We start from the raw sequence: 21524 nt of genomic DNA on the forward strand, positions 1-21524 counted from the left end.
TCAACAGTGCTGCCATCATTTGTCTCGCATCACATCACAAGATTAGCGTTAATTGCGCTTTGATTGAATTCAGTCTAAAGCAACACCGGAGAAAATCCACAGAATTTCTTCCCATGCGTAAGAATCAGGCAGGTAGCACTAATTAGGCGGTACAGTGAAAATCTGCGAATTCATTAAAACTGTGTTTAATGTATTCATTTGGGTCTAAAATGAATGATGACTAATGATTTTACTATAATTCTCCTTTCATCACACAGCCGGGGATAAGTTTCTCAAGGGGGGTGTTGTGTATAAATTGTATGTAAAAAGTGCATATATCATGAAATAATTTCCTTAAAACCCAAGAGGATTTGGGAAAACTAAATACATGATTACAATAATGATGGAATATGGAAAGAAAAAGTACTTTAATATTTTTGTGCAAATGAATGATTGGAAAGATAAAGGGTTACTAAATCATGGAATTTGCTACAATTCATGGTAAGAGTTATCTCCCTTAGGAAGCTTATATAGGTGGCGCTAGTAAAAAGAACAATGGCAGCCTCCATGGCAGGCTGCTTGGCAAAGTTGTTTTGGAGCAACGTGCGTTATGTATTGCAAATATCTGACTGAATTGACATGAATTGCACTAAAGGACTGTACAAGAACAGAATCGTACATACGTGCAGGTGTATACGAAGTGAATAATCTGTTAAGAGAGACGATGACGGTGAGCTTGTATCAGCAACTTGTGTATAAAATTACTAGATCTGTGGAATTACTGTCCTCGTGATGATCAAGGTAATGCCAATTTGTTCATACTGATATCAGTATGGTCAATGTCGGAAGTTAAGCTTGCAAGGTCATCCACCAAAATCCAAAAGTGAGCCCCCAGACAGGGATGACCGTCCGAATGTGTCCGCTTACTCAACTTGGAAAGGGGAAGTAATGTATACTAGTTTTGAAAGAGGTGAGATTTAATAAGCAGGGTAAATTGACAGTTATAAATGATTATTGATTACAGTTTAATTATCTGTTAAACAGTAAATTATATTTATTGGGGTGGCCAGTTCATAATGTGTAATATAAAATGTGACATCATAAGCTTAGTAATTGTTCTTATGTACAATCACTGTAAAACTTGGCCAGATTAAAGGGATTTGAGGGGAATGTTTTTTAGTATTTGTACATGCAGTTCAGTTTAATAAGCTATAGTAATCTAGTATAAAAATGAAGACGCATACATCATTTATTAAATATCTTAAAAGTAATAAATTTTATAGGTTTTATTTTTTATTTTTAATTAAATGTCTTAAACTTTTCTCTTTTAAAATTCCAGGTGTACTCAATGTATAAACAGCTGATAACCAAGTGACTGAAACAGAAGAGTCTGTATCTCATAGTCATTGCCTCAGTTGACCTGAACTAGAAGATGTCAAAACATTTCAGTGGTAAGGGTCAGTCTGTTTTGTATGCAGAGACACTGCACATGTGCTTAAACTGTCCACACCAAAGCTGCTAAAATATAAGGCCCTCTGTTTTAATTATACTCATACAGTACATGTGGCATTTGTACATTAGTATGAACATTCAGTGGGATATAATTGATTAAAAAAAACAAACAAATATGTATATAAAATAACAGCACACCAAAATTTTTCATCAGCACTGATGTCAAAATTTGGCCAGCCAGCATCACATTTAACACCCCCCCCCCCCCCCCACACACACACCCACACACCACCATCACTGGCAGCCACAATGTTTTGTGTTCTTTAGCCAGCCATTGAAAATGACTAATATATACCTGACCTAAGCATGGACAGAAAAAAAAAAACATATAACTGTGATATCAAATCATAACAGGTTGTAAACAATTAAACACGATAAAGATATTTTGTTCAGAAGAAATGCTTTTAACTTTTTTTTTCTTTAAAAATTACAATAATTAATGATAGAATATAAATAGATATACATGTATACTGAAAATTCAGAACAGGTTATTGCTGACTTACATTTTACTGACATTACTAAGGTTTTTATCAAGCTAGTCTCTTTGAAACAGTCTAATGTGGTTTGACATTGCTTTGACATTGACCTCATTTCTTAAATAAGTGTTTAGTTCAGTTTCAAAAAAAAGCCTTTAAGATATTTTTATCAAACTTCATATGCTGAAACATATAGATATATTCAGTTCAACTGCATCAACATATTTATACCTTGACCTTAACTTCACATTCCTTTAAATAATGCTGAGCTCAGTTTCATAGAAACTATTCAAGATATTTTTACGAAAGCTTAAACGCTGATGCATATTGGTGAGAGCTATTCAATTTCATCAATATTTTTTACATTGCCTTTTCCTTATTCAAAGGGGAAGAAAATAGGGTGAAGTCTAAAAAATCTTTTTCTCATTAGGCTGTTCCAAGTTTTTTCTGTGTTTAGCGTCCACCCATCTTTCAAATACCTACCTACCTATTTGCAAAAAAACACACAAACCAAAAAATAAAGCACAAGACTTTGTATGACTTAGTATGAACATTCAGTGGGATATAATTGATTAAAAAAAAAACAAATATGTATATAAAATAACAGCACACCAAAATTTTTTCAAATTTGACACATCAACAACAAAATATCCCACTGAATGTTCATACTAAGTCATACGAAGTCTTGTGCTTTATTTTTTGGTTTGTGTGTTTTTTGCAAATAGTTTCTATGAAATTGAGCTCAACATTATTTAAAGGAATGTGAAGTTAAGGTCAAGGTATAAATATGTTGATGCAGTTGAATGTTTCAAAAAATAAAGCACAAGACTTCATAGTCATAAAAATGATGCTTTTCAAAGGATTGATTCCATTAATCTATTTTTCTCGTAGAAATATCTATTCTTCAGCAAAATCAAGGTATTAAAGGACTTATCGCATGATTTTTCAAAAATCTTAATTTTATGAAAAATATTATCTACAACCTTGTTTATTAAAATTCTGAATACAATAAACGTTGTTGAAAGCGTATTTTAAGAGATATTGAGAGTTGAAATTCAAATACGGCAATATGCATATTTCAGTCGGATTTCGGCGAAATACTGCTCTGACGTCATAGGTGACAATTCAGTGATAGAGAGATGATAAGTTGCACACTATTTGCGGAGTTATCAACGACAAATGCAGCTTAATTATGAAAAATGCTGAAAAAATTAATTCCTTACTTGATTTCCAATTACTGTAGAAATATTTACTAGTTTTAAGGTGTAAGAATTTTGAGATATTTTCGTTTTTTTATTCGAAACATTTAGAATCTGTAGGTCTGATTACGGCAATGTTTCGTGATCGGAAAATTATTTTTCAAGACCGCCATCCTTTACAAAACATATAAAGGCATACTTGCATAAATTAATATTATGCTAAAAATGAAGAATAATAAAGTTATGTAATTTAAATTTGTGAATCAAATAAGTTCATACATGTGATAAAATGACAAATCAAATTGTATTGTTATGGCGAGTTTCTTCGTCTTCGCCACGTCTCCCTCGCTATCGTCGCTGTATTTTTACAATGTTAACGGATTTTTTCAGATTATTTCTTGCTGACAATTCTAAAATATAAGGCTGGATATTAAATTTCATATCGATAAAATCAGTGATTTGGTCATCCATAACATAGAAAATTCAGGTTGTATCGCGTATATTTTAGTAAGATTTACGTGAAGAGCTGATCAGCCATTGTCGCCTTTGACGTCACAGGGTCACGTGATCGCTATCTAATTAACTTAGATTTTTAATTCAGGGGTTTTCAGTTGAGTCAATAATTGCTTAATTACTGCGGTTTATCCGCAGTAAAAACACTAAATTAATAAACTGTGGTCATAAGGAATGTTTTACGCTTTTAATTTCAAATAATTTAGAAACATGCGATAAGTCCTTTAAATGCTTACAATATTCAAAATATGACATTTTGTAGACAAATACTTTGAGAAATTGACAGAATTCAGTGATTTTGACCAGAATAAACAATTTCAGGACTCCTGATTTTGTTTGTTTTTTTCTGATATGGGGTGTCAAAAACCAAGGCTCACGCGGACGCTAAACATAGAAAAAACTTGGAATGGTCTTAACCAACAGAATTTTCCTCACCTGAGCTAAAAGCTCATGCTTATCAAATCACTTGTTATTCATTGTCTATCCATCTTCCTATCTCCCTGTAAGCTTTTCACATTCCTTATTATTCTCCAGAACATCTGCACCAATTTAAATAAACTGGGCACCAAGAATGGCATATGTGAAGGGAATTAAAAAGGAGAGAGCATCGTAGAAATCACATTGTACATCCATCTGTCAGTTTGTCATCACTTTTGTTGTTGCAAGATTCAATATTATGCTTTCAGATTTGTACAGAATTTCTTTATTGTAAGAAAACAAAAACACATTCAAGGGTTATTTCACTTTGTCTGTCTGTCTGCATGTATGTCCAAAAGTATTTTCATTGACACTTTTGTTGTGATGCAATAACTCAGTTTTAAGCTCTACTGGTCATAAACCAGAAGAGCTTATGCGATAGTAAGGTGTCCGTTGTCCATCTGTCTGTCTGTCTGTCCGTCTGTCAAATTGTAAACAATTTTTCAAATCACTACTCCTCCTACAGTTTTGGTCTGATTTCAGTATAACTTGGCACACGAGTAGACTACACTAAGATACATAATTAAGTGCATTGTTTTTTCTATTTCAATGAACGGTGTTGCCAAGGTCACTGAAAATAGAAATTTCTGTAAAATTCCTTTAAAACGCTACTCCTCCTACAGTTTTGGTCTGATTTCAATATAACTTGGCTCAAAAGTAGACTAAGATACATAATTTAGTGCATTGGTTTTTGATTTCGATGAATGGTGTTGCCATGGTTACTGAAAATAGAAATTTCTGTGAAATACTTTCAAAATGCTACTCCTACAGTTTTTGTTTGATTTCAATATGACTTGGCACATAAGTAGACTACATTAAGATACATAATTCTATTTATTGCTGCATGTTGCAAAGTTTCAAATCCAAGTGCTACTTTTCGTTTGCTATGCATACAGACCAGTAGAGCTACAGTCTCATCAGAGACTTCTGGTTAACATAACATTTTTAAAATTTTATACAGAAGCTCTTTACTGTAAGAGAAAATCACCTATGCATTTTGGGGTCACATCGCTTAGTCTGTTTGTCTGTATGTACATTCAAATACATATCCATTGACACCTTTGCTACATATATGAAACGATAACTCAAGCAGTTTTTTAATGAATTGTTTTCAAATATTACTGAAGTACTTATTTGTAGAGAAAAGCATTACTTGGTCATGCAGGTCTGTTTATATGTATGTTTGAATGTATATTTGCTGTGACCCGATAAGTCAAACAGGTTTCATCATTTCTATTTAAATTAGTTTTTCATTTTTCTTAATTGATTCAGATGTGACAAAGCTTTATAAGCTGAATATCAGTCCCATAATAAAATGAATACTGACTATTTTAAACTTCAATTTTGATAGAAGAAATTGCATGTGTATTTAAATTTAACCTTTAATACCTTTATATCAATTCTTTGGTGATAATTGATTAACTTATCAGTTATCATTTCAGAAATCTCAGGAAATGAAATCATCACAGCTATCACAAAACAAAGACTGGAGTTCAGTGAAAGAGTTCAACACTTTGGATAAAATTAATGAGGCAGTGACTTTCATCTTCCATGAATCTATAAGCACTTAAGACTACAGTTTTATCATGTTTATGTTTCAGTATAAGAAACTACTAAACAAAGGACAGTCGTTGACTACAAAAGAAAACCTGGGTTGACTTGTGATATTCTGTGTAACAGACCTGTTTACTCTTACGATTTCGCCGTATTTTGTACGGATTTTCAGTCCAAAATACGTCTCACGTTTTGCTATAACGAAAATACGGAAATCCGTTCATATGGATTTTAGCAGTTAGTTTTCGTTATCTGTCTCAGTTTGACGCTTTTTATTCGCTAAAAAAGGTAAAAATTTCAAACATTTAAGTCGCCAAAATGCGGTGGTTTAAAAAATGACAGAAATCACTCAAAAGAAAGCAGGGTATGATGTTTTGCTTTGTTACTAAACCATGTTTTGATAATCAGAAATGTAGTTGTTTTCTAGTAATATTATGTACAGTTGATGAAAAGTGAAATCTTACGGGCAAATGCCAAATCTCACTAACAAATCTAATAAAAAATACTGAGAGACAACAATTTGGGTAAACAGGCCTGGTGTAACATGATTGCCAAATACCAAGGTTTAAAATGAAAAGATTTATTTTTCATGAATTCACCTATGTTTAGATTTCTTGAATATGAAATCATTTGGGTATAAGATCAATTTGAATGGCAAATGAGCAGATGACTTGGTAATGATAGGATCATGTGTGAAAAATATCACTCAAATTGTGAATATTTACTAGTTATTGTGTTTTTGGTGTGGATGGAAATGTATAACAAAAAGGATAACAAAAAATAATTATCTGTGTATAAATAAAAAACAAGTTGTATATTATACAATTAAGTTAGTTCAATGATTTATTTACCTGAAGAGTACATTACTCTCTGACCTCAAAAACAGCCTGAGATATTTAACATTTTCATGTTTTAGCACTTTGGGATTATCTCTCCTTTTCAGTTAAATTAGAACATAATTTACAAATTATATATGTTATAAATTAGAACACTGGACATCAAAATATTATATTGATTAATTGTAAAAAGCAAATAGTTGTACTGAATTTGAAATTGCAAATTTAAAAAAAAATTGTTTTGAAATATCAAATTAATTTTACATGCACGCATCTACGGCATATTCTGGACTTTTACAAAAATAGTGAAATTGCTCTTTTTTCTTTGAAACTTACCCATATTTTTCAGATATTAATAATAATTTACACAAAAATGTTTTATTCTTTTATAAACCATAGGGTATGATGTCTATGAAAATAACATAGCCTTTTGAGTTGGATGATCAGTTCTTATATTTTTTTAAAAGCTGAAAATCCTCAAAAAATCGGTATTTTCATATTTTTTGCAAATTTGGATTATCTCCCTTTTTCAGTGAAAAATTAGAAATTTTTCCTGGACATGGAAATATTTTGATTAATTGTGAAAAGATACTTGTGTTGTTGTGTTTTGAAAATAAAAAGAAATTGTTTTGAAATGTCATATTCATTTCACTTGTATACATCTATGGCATATACTGGACTTTGACAAAAATAGTGAAATTGCTCTTTTTTTGTATGAAACTCATCCATAATTTTCGGATATTAATAATAATTTGCACAAAAATGTTTTTATACTTTTATTAGCCACAGGGTATGATGTCTATGAAAATAGCACAGTCTTTTGATTTGGCTGTTGGGTTTTTATATTTTTTAATAGACGAAAATCCTCAAAAAGTGGATATTTTCAAGTTTTTGCAAATTTGAATTATCTCCCCTTTTCAGTGTAAAATTAAAACATCTTACTGGACATAAAAATACTTTGATTTATTGTGACAAGTAACTAGTTGAGCTGTATTTGAATGAGCAATAAATATAATTGTGATTTCTTTTCTGATTTTCTTTTGACCGTTCACGGTAGCTCAGTCGGTAGAGCGCTCGCTCCGTGATCGGGAGGTCGTGAGTTCGAATCTCGGCCGCGACAGACCTAAGTCGATAAAAAATAGGTAGCAACTGTTCCTTCGCCATGCGCTCGGCACTTTGGAGTGAAAGTTGCGGGTCTTTCGGATGAGACCTTAAAAACCGAGGCCCCGTGTCACGGCAGGCGTTGGCACGATAAAGATCCCTCGCTGCTCAATGGCCCTGAGTGCCGAGTAAAGGTCAAAATTTGAAGCCCTTCACCGGTATATGGTGACGTCTCTATATGAGTGAAAAATTCTCGAATGGGACGTAAAACAATATACAATCAATCAATCTAATTTTCTTTTTATTTCAACTTGAATATTGGCAATTTTGCAAATTTTTAGAGGAAATTTCGGCCATAATATGCTGCAAACAGTGTTTTTGTTGCCATGGAAACCAGACACTGATTTGATAAAAGATATTTTATTTTAAGAAGTTACTAAGCATACTCTACCAGCATGCGAAGATTAAAAAAAAATGGAAACCCTTCATGTGCCGCCCCCTGCCTGATTCTTACGTGGAATAGTACTTAATATTTAAAGAATCACTGTCTAGTTAGTAGAGTATGCCAGGGCATCAACGATAGTTGGAAACGTGGGATAATTTTCATAACGGGCGAAGCCCGTTATGCATAAATTATCCCACGTTTCCAACTATCGTTGATGTCCCTGGCATACTCTACTAACTAGACAGTGATTCCTTATATTTCCATTTCATTTTGAAATAAAAATGTAAATTTAGATTTTAAAAATGTAGACTAATAGATTTAAATTACACGAGGCCTCACAGGTCAATTTCAATAGTCCCCGCCTACTGACGTCAAACACAAAGACAGCCGCACGAAAATTACATGCATTTTAGGCCTCCTTAGAGTCAGACACAAAGACAGCTGCACGCGAATTACATGCATATTAGGCCTTCTTAGCTACTGACCTTTCGCTTGGCAAAATTTGCATTCCTTTAGAATGATCAAGAAATCAACTCTCCTAACTTTCAAAGAGTTATCACAGAGAAAACAAATAGAAATGGAAATATTCAGGGGTCACAACCGTTTGTCGTATGAAATAAGATTGGTTTTAATTTTTAATGCGTATTTTGAACAATTCAATGCATATTTCTGCAAACTTTTTTATATAAACCTTATATGGAGTTCTGCAACATAGGGTATTTAATCCCAATATCATTATGAATCATTTGTACTAGTACTCTTTGGACAATTGAACTAAATCAAAAAAAAACAAAACATTTTTTCCATGATAAAAATTTGAGAACCGCACTTTTTAATGGATTATTTTAGAGTTTTGAGTTTCATTGTCACCTGTTTAAAAGAAATTTAAAATATGATTAACCCTATAGGCCTAGCATATATTATTCAGAGATTCACTAGAGAGAAATGAAGACTAGAAAAAAACCTATAAATTTCTGCTGTACTGATAACTTTATGTCCACATGAAACTCCAATTATCAACCATCGGTAAATAAAAGAGAGATTATCTAGCTTTCCATTCTACTACAGATTTGCCTCATACATGTATGATGGATGTTGGTGTACTTCATACTGGAATCACCCTGTTTCTCATGCTGCTGAGTCTGCCCTTCACATCATCCTATGGTAAGTACAGTGTACATGTATACTCCAAAGTACCAGACACTGAAAATTTTATTTTATCGCTTTGGTTAGTATGCCGTACAAGGGGGAATACACATAGGTGGAAGATGGGACTTGGAGTTCAATGGGGGCATAATACCCCCCTCCTCCTTCCTGGATTTTCAGTGTTTTGAATTTATATAACCTTAAGGTGGTATGGGATACCAAACGAAACTTCTCCTACATATTTATTTACCCAAATTAGTAGGGTATGAAATGCCCCCACCTTTCAGTATGTTAAGTTGTAATTTTAATAATTTTTTTTTTACTATTTTAATGAGAAATACAAAAATGATTTTTTTTCCTTGTATAATTCTTTTTTCAAAAGCTTAATATTATAGGCAGGAGTTTACTAATATAAAGTGTATATGAAAACAAAAATGACAAGAAATATGTCTTAGTATTTTTTTAATTTTCAACAAAAAATAAGCGTAAAAAATTGGGAAAACTTCATTTCTTGAAAACAGACGGATAACATTTCATGAAAGTCTACAATTAGAATGTATCTTAATATGTTAGCAAAGTGAAATAAACAAACTGAAAATATAAATAGAATGGAAAATATAAAATGCATTTATAATTTTTTTAATTAAAAGATCCGAGCGGAAGAGTTATCCTTCTTTATTTTCCAAGGGTTGAAAAAACCTGGGTGCTATTTCAGAAATGGTGAGCATTTTTTCCCAAACTTAAAAAAAACGCACTTTGTTGCAGTGGTAGTTTTCAACTTTGAACTGTTTTGAAAACAATTAATGCATGGACAATCGCTTTCCAAGACGTGTCTCGTTCAGAGCAATTGCATTCATCTAAAAGTATTGGGACTATATACAACAGCTAGCTGATTTGTGACCAAACAGTTGCTTCTTGAATTAAATAACAAAGAAGATCAGCTCTGGTTAACGTGATAATTTATTGGTCATAATTCAGCACAATGTGAAGTAATCGCGCTTATCCATCCCTCACCGCACACAAGGTGTTGTAATGTTACTCAAACAATTGAAATACAGCTTTTGCTTAAAAGTGTTGAAAAGCAGCAATCTTTAAACTATCATTTACTGGGATTTGCTTTTTATATGTCCGTAGTATAATTATAAGTAAATTTATATATTTGCGATTTATTACTAATTTTATTTTTTTGTTCCATTTTTATTTAAAATGCCGACTTGTGAGAACTTGCATTGCTTCAGAATATTCTTTTAAACGGTGTATCTACAAATTTTGACCCGATAATAAGCACTCATGCAGATCAAAACAATACTTCAAACGGATATAAGTCATAACGTGGGGGTATCCCATACTACCTTAACATTAGAAAAGTTACGACCTACATGTAGATAATTAAGTATATCCTTATACCTATGACGTAAAATCACTTTTCTTGCCCCTTACCAAAATAATAAAATAAAATCATTCAAGGTTTTCTTCATGTGAACTATTTTAGTATGGAGGCTAATCGTGTTCAAAAATCCGGGTGTTGCTAAAACGCGGAACGGAAAACGGAACGGAAAGCGGAACGGAACGGAAAACGGAAAATTTATGTCAAACAAATAACCTAGATTCGATATAAATCAGAATATAAAAGCAATATTCTTGATATAAAAGTCATATCTAATAAAATTTATCGTAAACTATGATATATTTATGAATCATGCACACCCTCAGAACTGGCACGTGTACATGCGACGGTCTATAAAATACATACTAACTAGACTCAAATCCTGAGTATCCATCTGAACGTTTCGTACAAATTCTTTTTTTCTTTATTTTTTAAAAAAGAAAGCTCATTCCTAAAAAAAAAAAATATTGTCTTGAAATAGGCAGAAGGATAAAAAGACTACTAATATGTACATACATATATCTGTAAAGACAAAAATAACCAGTTTTGACATTCAGATTATGCAAGCAGTGGCAAACCAGGAATCTTGAAATGGGGGGGGGGGCAGTTTGGGGTCGGGGTAGGGGCCCACATCCACACCAAAAAATTGATTTAATAAATCTTATGTACATTTTGGACACAAAAGGGGAGGGGGCGGACCTTTCGCAACTTCTCAGACCTTTCCGATGAGCGGAAAAACAAACACATGTACCACATACAAACAAACTTTAACTTTATTGAATGTAAAGATGCTACATTAAATTTACCAATTCTGGACCAATTGAACCGAACCGCGATATCAGTTAGTATATAGGTCCCTGGTTTAGCGTATCGTGAATTGAACCGTGGAAAAATATACCGCGATATACCGTCAAACGGTTTATCGTTGCACCCTTATTTACCACAGAAAAGTTTTCCAACTTTATCTATCCAGAATTTTAATAAATAGGAAGCGACTCTATTTTGTATAAAATTTTAACAACCAGTGTTACATTAGAGGTGTTTATACGAGCTTGCCGGAAAGGTTTGCTCTAATGGTAATCTTAAGAATTTTTTTTACATTTTATTTCTCTTACCATGGTTCATCTAGATATCAAATATTTGCCCCCCCCCCCTCCCCCCCAGTTTTTTCCAGACATAACCTTTTTACTATAGAAATGGTCATTGAAACCCCACACTTTTTGCTAATGTAATTACTGTAGTAGGTTAGTGTAAAAAAATAGTACTGAAAGATGTTGGAGTTGGAACTTATCCCCCCTCCCGAATCAAACAATTGTCTTTTTTGTTTTTTTGCTTGTCAAATTCTTTTCAGGTAAGTTTAATCCCCCCCCCCTTCAAATTCGATTCTACGTCACTGCTATGTCAGCGATTTTCGTGAATAAGAGACTGAACATGACTAAATCAACTTGTATTTAATAATGGGGGATTGAATATGTATAAGATATATCGTTAATGATAAAAGTTGTGTATTTTAAGTGATTTAATCTAAAATAATATATTCCGTTTTCCGTTCCGTTCCGCTTTCCGTTCCGTTTTCCGTTCCGCGTTTTAGCAACACCCAAAAAAATCCAGACTTATAAGTTTGTAAATCCAAACTTGCAATCGTATCAGTTTCATAGTCTACACATGTAAGTAGGTAATTCCGACATCCTAGCATGTACGTAGTTCCGAACATACAACTGTGTTGACTTTGAGTTTATACTAGGAATGTGTGTATTTTTGATGCTGTAAACTATGTTTTCCGGATTTTATATTGCCGCGCTCTGAATAAAACACAAAGACAGTTCACAAGTTTACAAATGTGAAATCTACACGTCTGTCGAATTGTGATAATGAGAAACTGTGGAGGGGCATTAATGCCACGATTCTTTTTAAATGTTCTTATCTCCTTTTTTATTTTAACTAACTTGACAGTTCCGACATAAATAAAATAAAAATAAGTGAACAATTTGTAGAGTTTAACAGATTAGAAATAAACGCATAGTCATTTTATTTACCTCATCAAAGAGGTTTATTCTGCACTCATAACACAATGTGCATTACCATAGCACAGTTAGCGTAACTTGACAAACCCGAAATTTTGAAATTTTAATGCTGTCTGCACAGCTAGAAATACTGATTATCATTTCTGTTAAGTTTTATAAACATAAAAATATGACCCCGGCAGAGTCTAAAATCTTCATTTCTGAGTTCAAGCTTCTCGACCAGTCGGGGGGGGGGGGGGGGGGGGTGGATGACGAATTTTTTCATTAGTGATTTGTTTATGTGTAGCCAAAGTAATCTGGAATTAAATTCTAAAACGTGTTTTTTTAATGAGTGTAGTTAGGGATTTTTCAAAAATACCATTTTTCTACCAAGATATTAATCTGTAACTTGTTTATTATTTTACAGTGAATGTCAGGCATAAAAAGGATTCTTAAATCTTATATTTACAGAGGTTCAATATTACTACAAAGATTTAATGTAGAAATGCAGGCACTCGGAAAGCAATTCCAGTTAAAGGGCACGACTTAACAATTTCAGTGGGGGGGGGGGCACAGCGGAACAAGAAATATTCTTTTACGAGAAAAAATGGGGGGGGGGTCGTTATTATTGACTGGACACGACCATCGAATAGCTTTATTTTGCCCCCCCCCCCCTCCGGCTTCCTTCGGGCCTGAAAAGAGAGGAATCTGACAATACTTACTGTGATTAATTTGCTTTAATTATTAGTTTCCTGTTTGTGGTTTTTATGTTCAGTTGCGGCAAACTCATTTTGTAACAATTGGTTTTCAATCTTACTTTTAATAACATAAATTAAAAATTTAATGTGTTTACTTTACAGATCAATTCGTCATTCCTGGTGTTACTCAAGCAAGTTTGAGATCAACTCACTCCGACTTATATGGTTGGAAAGCAGTGGACGGAATCTTTAGCCACGATACACGGCAATGCTCCATTACAAATTACTATATCAATGGTGTTCCAGTGACGTGGACGTGGCTAAGGATAGATTTACTTAATATCTCCAGTGTTAAATCAGTCAAACTTTGGTACAGAAATGACTGTAAGTCAAAATTAGATCAGAGTACAATTTAATTTTAGCTCTCCCTGAGCCATAGGTTCAGTCGAGCTTTTCTGTTATAGTTGTCTGGGGTCCGTCTGTCTTGAGCCACGTGTTGTTTGTAACCTGCACACTTTTGATTAAATTTGAATAAATTTGAACGTACTTGTGTATAGGGAATTCAAATTTGTTCAATGAAGAGACAAGCCCTCTTTCAAAGAAATAATTGTAAGAAATAGGGAAAATGTCATAGAAAAACATTCTTCTCAAGAACCACTCAGCGAGTAAAAATTAACTTTTATGAGCTTCAAGGCTCTCTTTACATTGGAGTCTTGAATCAAGTTTGTCTAAATAATGGCCCTGACAGGGACAAGGGTGGGCCGGGCCACAAAAGGGAATCAAAGTTTTACTTTCCCATATATATATATATATACATATATATATATATATATATATATATATATATATATATATATATATATATATATATATATATATATATATATATGAAAAAAATTATCTTGAAGTTCTCAAAAAATATTAGGCACTTGTATAATCATTATCATTAATACGCAAACATTCTTTAAAGGTCAGCTGAAAAGAACTTTCACTTTCATTTATCCTACCCATTAATACCTTTAAATAAATCACAGAATTCAAATTATTAAATTATTATTATCAATTAAATTGTTTTGGAATGTTATATAATAATATACGGGAACATCGATTAGTTAACATTAAGTCAATTAAAAATTTTCACCGCGTTTCATTTTTTCTCTGTTTCAAATACAAATGTCAAAGGAAGCTTCATGGTCCTCAAGTGACCGTCAATATCTTCATTATGTTCCCCAAACGAAGTTTGGGAACATATTGTTTTTACTCTGTTTCTTATTATTATGTTCCCCAAACGAAGTTGGGGAACATATTGTTTTTACTCTGTTTCTTCTTCTTATTATTAAGGTCTTCCGTCTTCACGGAAGACCTTATAGTGATTCTACTGTTTCTTATTATGTTCCCCAAACGAAGTTTGGGAACATATTGTTTTTACTCTGTTTCTTATTAAGGTCTTCCGTCTCCAACGGAAGACCTTATTGTTTTCGTTCGGTTTCTTTTTCCCTATTATTATTAAGGTCTTTCGTCTTTAGCGGAAGACCTTACTGTTATTCTTAGGTTTCTTTTCCACTATTTTTATTATTGATTTTTTTTCTACCGATTTTGTGCACGCAAGTTCTCGGAAACGGCTTGCTTGATTTTCATGAAACTTTCAGGTCTGATAGAGAATTAAAAAATCTAGATATATATTTGTTTTATTTTGATGACGTCACTTCCGGTCCGGAGATTTTCAAGATTTGGTGATTTTGAAGGGTTAGTTTGTCCGGGCATTGTCAAGAAAAGCACTTAAACAAAACTTTATAGACGTTTATAGACGTTTTAAAACTGTTTCAAAATATTGTAATGCATTTCGGAATTTCACTTTCACTTTCGAGTTATTTCCCTTTGATTGAAATTTAAGGGACTTTGCTCTCCGTGCCAAGACTCTGAAATTATAAAAGCTTGAGCAGAAATATCATTAAATTTAAAGAAAAGAAGCATTGCAGTTATACAGATTGACTTTTGTATTTTGAATTCTTTGCTCAAAATGGCGCTAGAGTGGGGTAAAAAATTAGGACGCCTAAATGAGCAAAAAACTATGCATATTTTCGTTTGTATCTTTTAAACTAAAAATATTTTGTTAAGACATGTAAATAAAAGATGTGTATAATTTTATTATCTTTCATTTGAAACCACTAAAACGGGGCTGGTCCCTTAAATTAGGGATCAAGGGCCTTTGAAAGTTTTTCCTTTGTAACTCAAAAACGATAAATATTTCGATATGGGTATCGAAAAAAAAGTTGTTCCTTTATATCTTCTTTATCTCATGAAATGTTCGAGTCTTGTGTATGGAAGGAATAAAAAAGCTAGAGCCGTAAACAAGTAACCGTTTTCATTTGGCTAGTGAAGGAGAATTCTTCATGCGTATAACGTAAATAAACTTGCTATAAATAATACATCTTACAACCCAGAATCTTAATATTTTTTTTTCTTTTTTTGGAATTATAGGTTTTAAACATGCTCTTTGGTTCCCGTACAGATTATTCGGTGACAACTTTCTCTTTTTATTGTGTTTTAAAATAAAGAGGCCTTCCAAGAGAGAGAGAGGGAGTGTGAGGAAAAAGTATAAATATCTTGTCTTTGTTTAAATATGAAAGCAAACAATATTAATTTAAAAGAAAACTTTTAAGCGTAAAATAATTCACAATCATTAACTGCGCGCTTGTTACATTCATCATAATTTTGCAGAGGACGTAATTAAATATCGGTAGCAGGTTATAGATGGCCATAAACCTGTACCATATTCCAGAATAAATTTCAGAATTATATATTTTTTGGGACGGAAAAGCTAAGCACCAAAATTTTTTGTTACTCTTACTTGAATATCACACATTTATTATCATAATTAAAACACTCTATATATTTATGTCATTTCATTTGTTATAGTCATAATCGGCAGCATAACCAAACTATATATACATGTATCGTTTACAGTAAAAAACAGAGTGTTTTCTTTAAAAAAAATTAACTTGTATGTGTTTTACGTATATTACTTTTCTGGGTAAGTTGAAAAAAATTACGTAGAATTCAAATAGAGAGAGAGAGAGAGAGAGAGAGAGAGAGATTCATTTGCTCGTGCACTTCAATGTACTTATTTCCCGTATCAAATATCATTTAATTTTCTTCATTTTATTTACAATACCAATAACAATCACTCTTTTCTATAAATCTGTTTGTTGATTATTTTCAACTTCAATCACAATGTGTAATACTAAAATTAAGTCCATGCACTGTGCTACTTGTACACCTGTCAATTAAAATCGCTCGATATATTTTTAATCCTTCGTTTATGCGTTCCTCCTATACAGAAAAAGGATCAGTAAATTATTATACCAAAGGAGGTTAAAAATGTCGGACTTTTTTCTCAATTTAACTGAATTGAACATATTTTTTTAAAGTGTCCTGAATAAAAAAGCGCGGTTTGGGTTTGTTAACGTGTTTTCGATCGAGATCAGGATTTTTAAACATATTTATTTGCCGATTTTGCTTATTTTGCACTTCGGTTATATTGAAAAAAAAATTAATTTATCTTTATAACAAATGTTTATATAGTTCTTAGCTGACATTAACTTACGTTTATTAATTAATACGAAAGCCATGCAATTGTAAAATAGTTGATTGAATCCCCCCCCCCCCCCGAAATAAATAAAATTCTTTACCTCAGAAGCGAAGTTTTCCATCGGTTGGTTTTACTCAAGTAAGTATAAGTGAGGGCGAAGATTAACAGAAGCTGGTGTTGAATTCCAAGAGAATGGCACTACCTATTTTATTTACATTCACATTCCTAAATCCATGTGGACCTGATTTTCTGCATGTTTTTCAAAGACCTACTAGCTAGAAATTCTCTCTCTCTTTTTGGAAATACAGGCCCGTCAAAATGTCGATCGTAAAAAATAATGAATATTTCAAAATAATTTCAATTTTTAATCAATATCTCATCTCTCAAGCCAAAGGCTTAATTGACATTTTCTGTTCATAATTTGTTCATTCTCTCCCATCGTTGTTGGGTTTCTCGGTGTAAGCATAATCCTCGTTGTCGTACCGTTCACGGTAGCTCGGTCGATAGAGCGCTTGCTCCGTGATCGGGAGGTCGTGAGTTTGAATCTCGGCCGCGACTGACCTAAGTCAATCAAAAATGGGTAGCAACTGTTCCTTCGCCATGTGCTCGGCACTTTGAAGTGAAGAATGCGGGTCCTTTGGATGAGACCTTAAAAACCGAGGCCCCGTGTCATGGCAGGCGTTGGCACGATAAAGATCCCTCACTGCTCAATGACCCTGATTGCCGAGTAAAGATCAAAATTTGAAGCCCTACACTGGTGTATGGTGACGTCTCTATATGAGTGAAAAATTCTCGAATGGGACGTAAAACAACATATAATCAATCAATCAATCAATCGTCATTGTCATTGTAAACGTACCTGTAATTTTTTTCTCATTCTTATCTTTTCAAGAATCACTGGGCCATTATCATCCAAAATTAGCACAGAATATTCTTTGGTAAAGTTTTGTTCAAATGAAGGGCCACATCCTCTTCTAACAGAAGATAATTTAGAAATACATGTAGTAAAAATTGGAAGGGGTCATTTGAAAATATTATTCTCAAGAACCACTAGGCCAGAATGAGAAAACATAGGAAAACTTCCTGAAAAAGTATAAAAGTTTCAAATCATGATTCCATGGAAAAACTTGGGACCAGAATGCTTATTCAAACGAAGTTTGTGTGTGTGTGTGTGTGGGGGGGGGGGGTGTAAGGAATCACATGGCTGTCCGTTTGTCTCGTTGTCCGTCTGTCCCTCCAATATTGCCCAGACTATAACTTTGATATGGAGAAACTGGAAGCTCATACTTGGTACAAAGATTGCCAATGATCCTAGGGTGTGTCATGGTCTTGATCCAAGGTCATTCCGACAAATTCAAGGTCACTGGAAAAGGATAAAAGTTTTGTTCGAGCCATTTATTTGTAAGAGAGAATCGCTGGAAGCTCATACTCGATACAGGGATTACTTATGACAAAATGATTTGCTACTACCTTGGCCACAAGGCCATTCATGATAGTTCTCTTAAAGAAAAGTGTATGATTACTATATGGGCTATAATTTTGAAAGCTCATACTTGGTACAAAAATTGCTTCTGATCCGCTGGTTTAAGATGACTTCACAAAAAGGTCAATCCAGAAAAATTCAGGGTCATTGGCAGAAAAAGTTGTAAAATTCCGGTCTGGGCTATGAATTTCTAGGGGAATCACAAGAACATCTTTCTTAAAACAGAGGTTGTTTGAGATTGCGGGTTTGTCTTGACCCCGATCCAAGGTTGTTCCGGCAAGTTCAAGGTCACTGACGGAAAAAAATTATTTCCATGCTATGACTTTGTAATAGAAAATCACCGGAAGCTCTTACTTGATATAGAGATTGCTTATGATCATTATCGGAGGCTATGTCATGACCATGATCAAAGGTCTTTCTGGCAAGTTCAAGGTCACTGGCAGAGAAGTACAAAATTCTTGTCAAGGCATTACTTTGTAATTGAGAATCACTTGAAACTCATACTTAGCACAAAGATTGTTTATGACCTTAGGGTATGTCATGACCTTGACTAAGGTCATTCAAGTTCAAGGTCACTGATATAAAAAGTGTAAAATTCAAAACAGGTCGTGGCATGTATCCGTATTTCACTAAAAGATTATTTATGACCAGATGAATTAATTTTTTTTATTTTGTTGTATTGCAGACAATATGTTCTGCTTTATAGAACATTATGTGATAGCATGTTGAAAAGCACCTTTTTTTTTTCACTTTTATTTACTAGGTTAACTTAACGTTTTTGACACAAGACCAACACAAAAATTCAAAGAACCCAATATTTTTTCAATATCCAAACTGGACATAACAAATTTTAAATGAATTTTTAGATAATTGAAGTTAACCTAGTATTTAATTACAACTTTGAAGATACAATTGATTAATTGTATGTTGTTTTACGTCCCATTCGAGAATTTTTCACTCATATAAAGACGTCACCATATACCGGTGAAGGGCTTCAAATTTTGACCTTTACTCGGCACTCAGGGCTATTGAGCAGTTAGGGATCTTTATCATGCAAACGCCTGATGTGACACGGGGCCTCGGTTTTTAAGGTTTCATCCAAAGGACCCGCAACTTTCACTTCAAAGAGCCGAGCACATGGCGAAGACACAATTTCTTCCCATTTTTGATTGACTTAGGTTAGTCGCGGCCGAGATTCAAACTCACGACCTCCCGATCACGGAGCGAGAGCGAGCGCTCTACCGACTGAGCTACCGTAAACGGTTTTGAACATGAGATGTTTTATCTTGGTGTATGGTCTGAAAGAAAATAGATGATCTTGTCTAGTCGGAAATAAACAGATGGCGATTGACCATAACTGGAAACTGTTATGATCTTGATGCAAGGTCATTTGGACAAGTTCAAGGTCACAGAGAAACTATAAATTTTTCCACTGCCATTCTGCTGGTGAAACATTGGAATGTAATAACACTTCATTCGAGATCGCTTTTCACCTAAGAAAGTGTAATGACCTTGAACCAAGGTCGGTACATGTACTTCCTGTCCACAGCTCCAACGGAAGACCTACTCGTTGCTTTGCAACGAGCTTTGCTCTAGTTATTAAGGTCTTCCGTCTTCAGCGGAAGACCTTCTTGTTATTCTTCGGTTTCTTTTCCACTGTTTTTCTTATTATTTTTTTTCTTACCGATTTTGTGCACGCAATTTCTCGAAAACGGTTCGCTTGATTTTCATGAAACTTTCAGGCCTGATAGAACATTAAAAAATCTTGATACATATTTTTTATTTTCATGACGTCACTTAAGGTCCGAAGACTTTTTGCGATTTAGTTATTTTTGGAGGGTCAGTTTGTCCGCAGGTTTTCTAAAAAACCACTCATCATAGGAACATGAAACTTTTAGGGAAGACAGAGCAATATATGTAGATCTGTAATACGTAGTTAACTTTCACCGGAAGTGCCACACGTCGACGCTCGCTATGGCCTGAAAAAAGTATCGAAAGTTTCAAAATTTTGAACACTTTCTGTACGATATCTTTTTACGTAGAAATATTTTGTTAAAACATATGTAACAAAATTTGTGCAGAATTATAAGATCTTTTAAATGATATCTCGAAAAAAGGGCTGGCCCCTAAAATAAGGAAGCTAAAGGGGCCAGAATATTTTTCCTGATATCTCAAAAAGTATTTAGAATTTGTAATACTTCAAAGAAGCAAAGTTGTTCAAAATGACAAGTAGCAGCTTGCGAGATCATCAAAATACGTCGAATGACGTCACTTCCGGCCAAACAGGAAGTAGTAGAAAAAAAGCTTATTTTCACAGATATTGGTACAGTGCTGCTATCCCACAAGTTGACATGGGATGGGATTGGATTGGATTCAGGATTGAGGATTCACGATAGAAACATATAGTAGTTAATCCAATCCTAGCCTATCCTATCCTATCCTATCCTGTATCCTACAGCCTTCAGATTGGAGTAAAGGTTAATTCATATTTCAAAATAAATTACAAAAACGCAAAAGGACATAGAACGTTTACAAAAGAAATATTTATAAAGTCACAAAAAAAAAAATAAAAATTTTTTTCTTAACACACATTTATTCCATTACCTTCGAGTAATATGGCGTACGATCTAACCGTAAACGATCACCGAAAAAAGTTTCGCATGTAAACAAAGAAGAGATCGGACATCAAAAGATCGTATTTCCTCAGCATGTTTGGATGATTAACTCGATTCCTACTTGTAAGAAGCTGCTGCCGTGTGGCGTAATAGAAAAGTCAGTTTCAACTAGACTACATTTATTAGAACATGTAAACAAGCATGGCGTAAATTGTAAGCACAAATTGAACATTGAACCCGATCAAATATTGTTACATCCCCTTTTCTTTAGTTAGAATAGTATGGACAATGAATAAATTTATATTATGCTTAAAAGTGACTAGAATCAAAACATCTGTACTGCTTTACTGAACTGACTAGCAATAAAATAACAATATGACTAGAAATTGGACTATGAGTATTATATGCAAACTTGTAAAATGCAACATCGATGAAATGAATAAAGCGTTCCTAGCTACCTAAACAAAATTATCTTGGCATCTACTCAAGATAAATGTCTATCAACAAA

General features: G+C 33.5%; 1 long non-coding RNA gene across 1 annotated transcript; it reads left to right on the forward strand.

Moving 5' to 3' along the window:
- The first annotated feature begins 560 nt into the window (after positions 1 to 560).
- LOC133189502 (uncharacterized) lies at positions 561 to 6106 on the forward strand. Its single transcript, XR_009721489.1, has 3 exons — positions 561 to 949; positions 1319 to 1430; positions 5599 to 6106. It is a non-coding gene; the product is annotated as an uncharacterized LOC133189502 (long non-coding RNA).
- The last annotated feature ends 15418 nt before the right edge of the window (positions 6107 to 21524 follow it).

Source organism: Saccostrea echinata, unplaced genomic scaffold, assembly GCF_033153115.1.
Source record: "Saccostrea echinata isolate AGI-Se365-2 ecotype Australia unplaced genomic scaffold, CSIRO_AGI_Sech_v1 ptg000018l, whole genome shotgun sequence".
Lineage (NCBI taxonomy): Eukaryota > Metazoa > Mollusca > Bivalvia > Ostreida > Ostreidae > Saccostrea > Saccostrea echinata.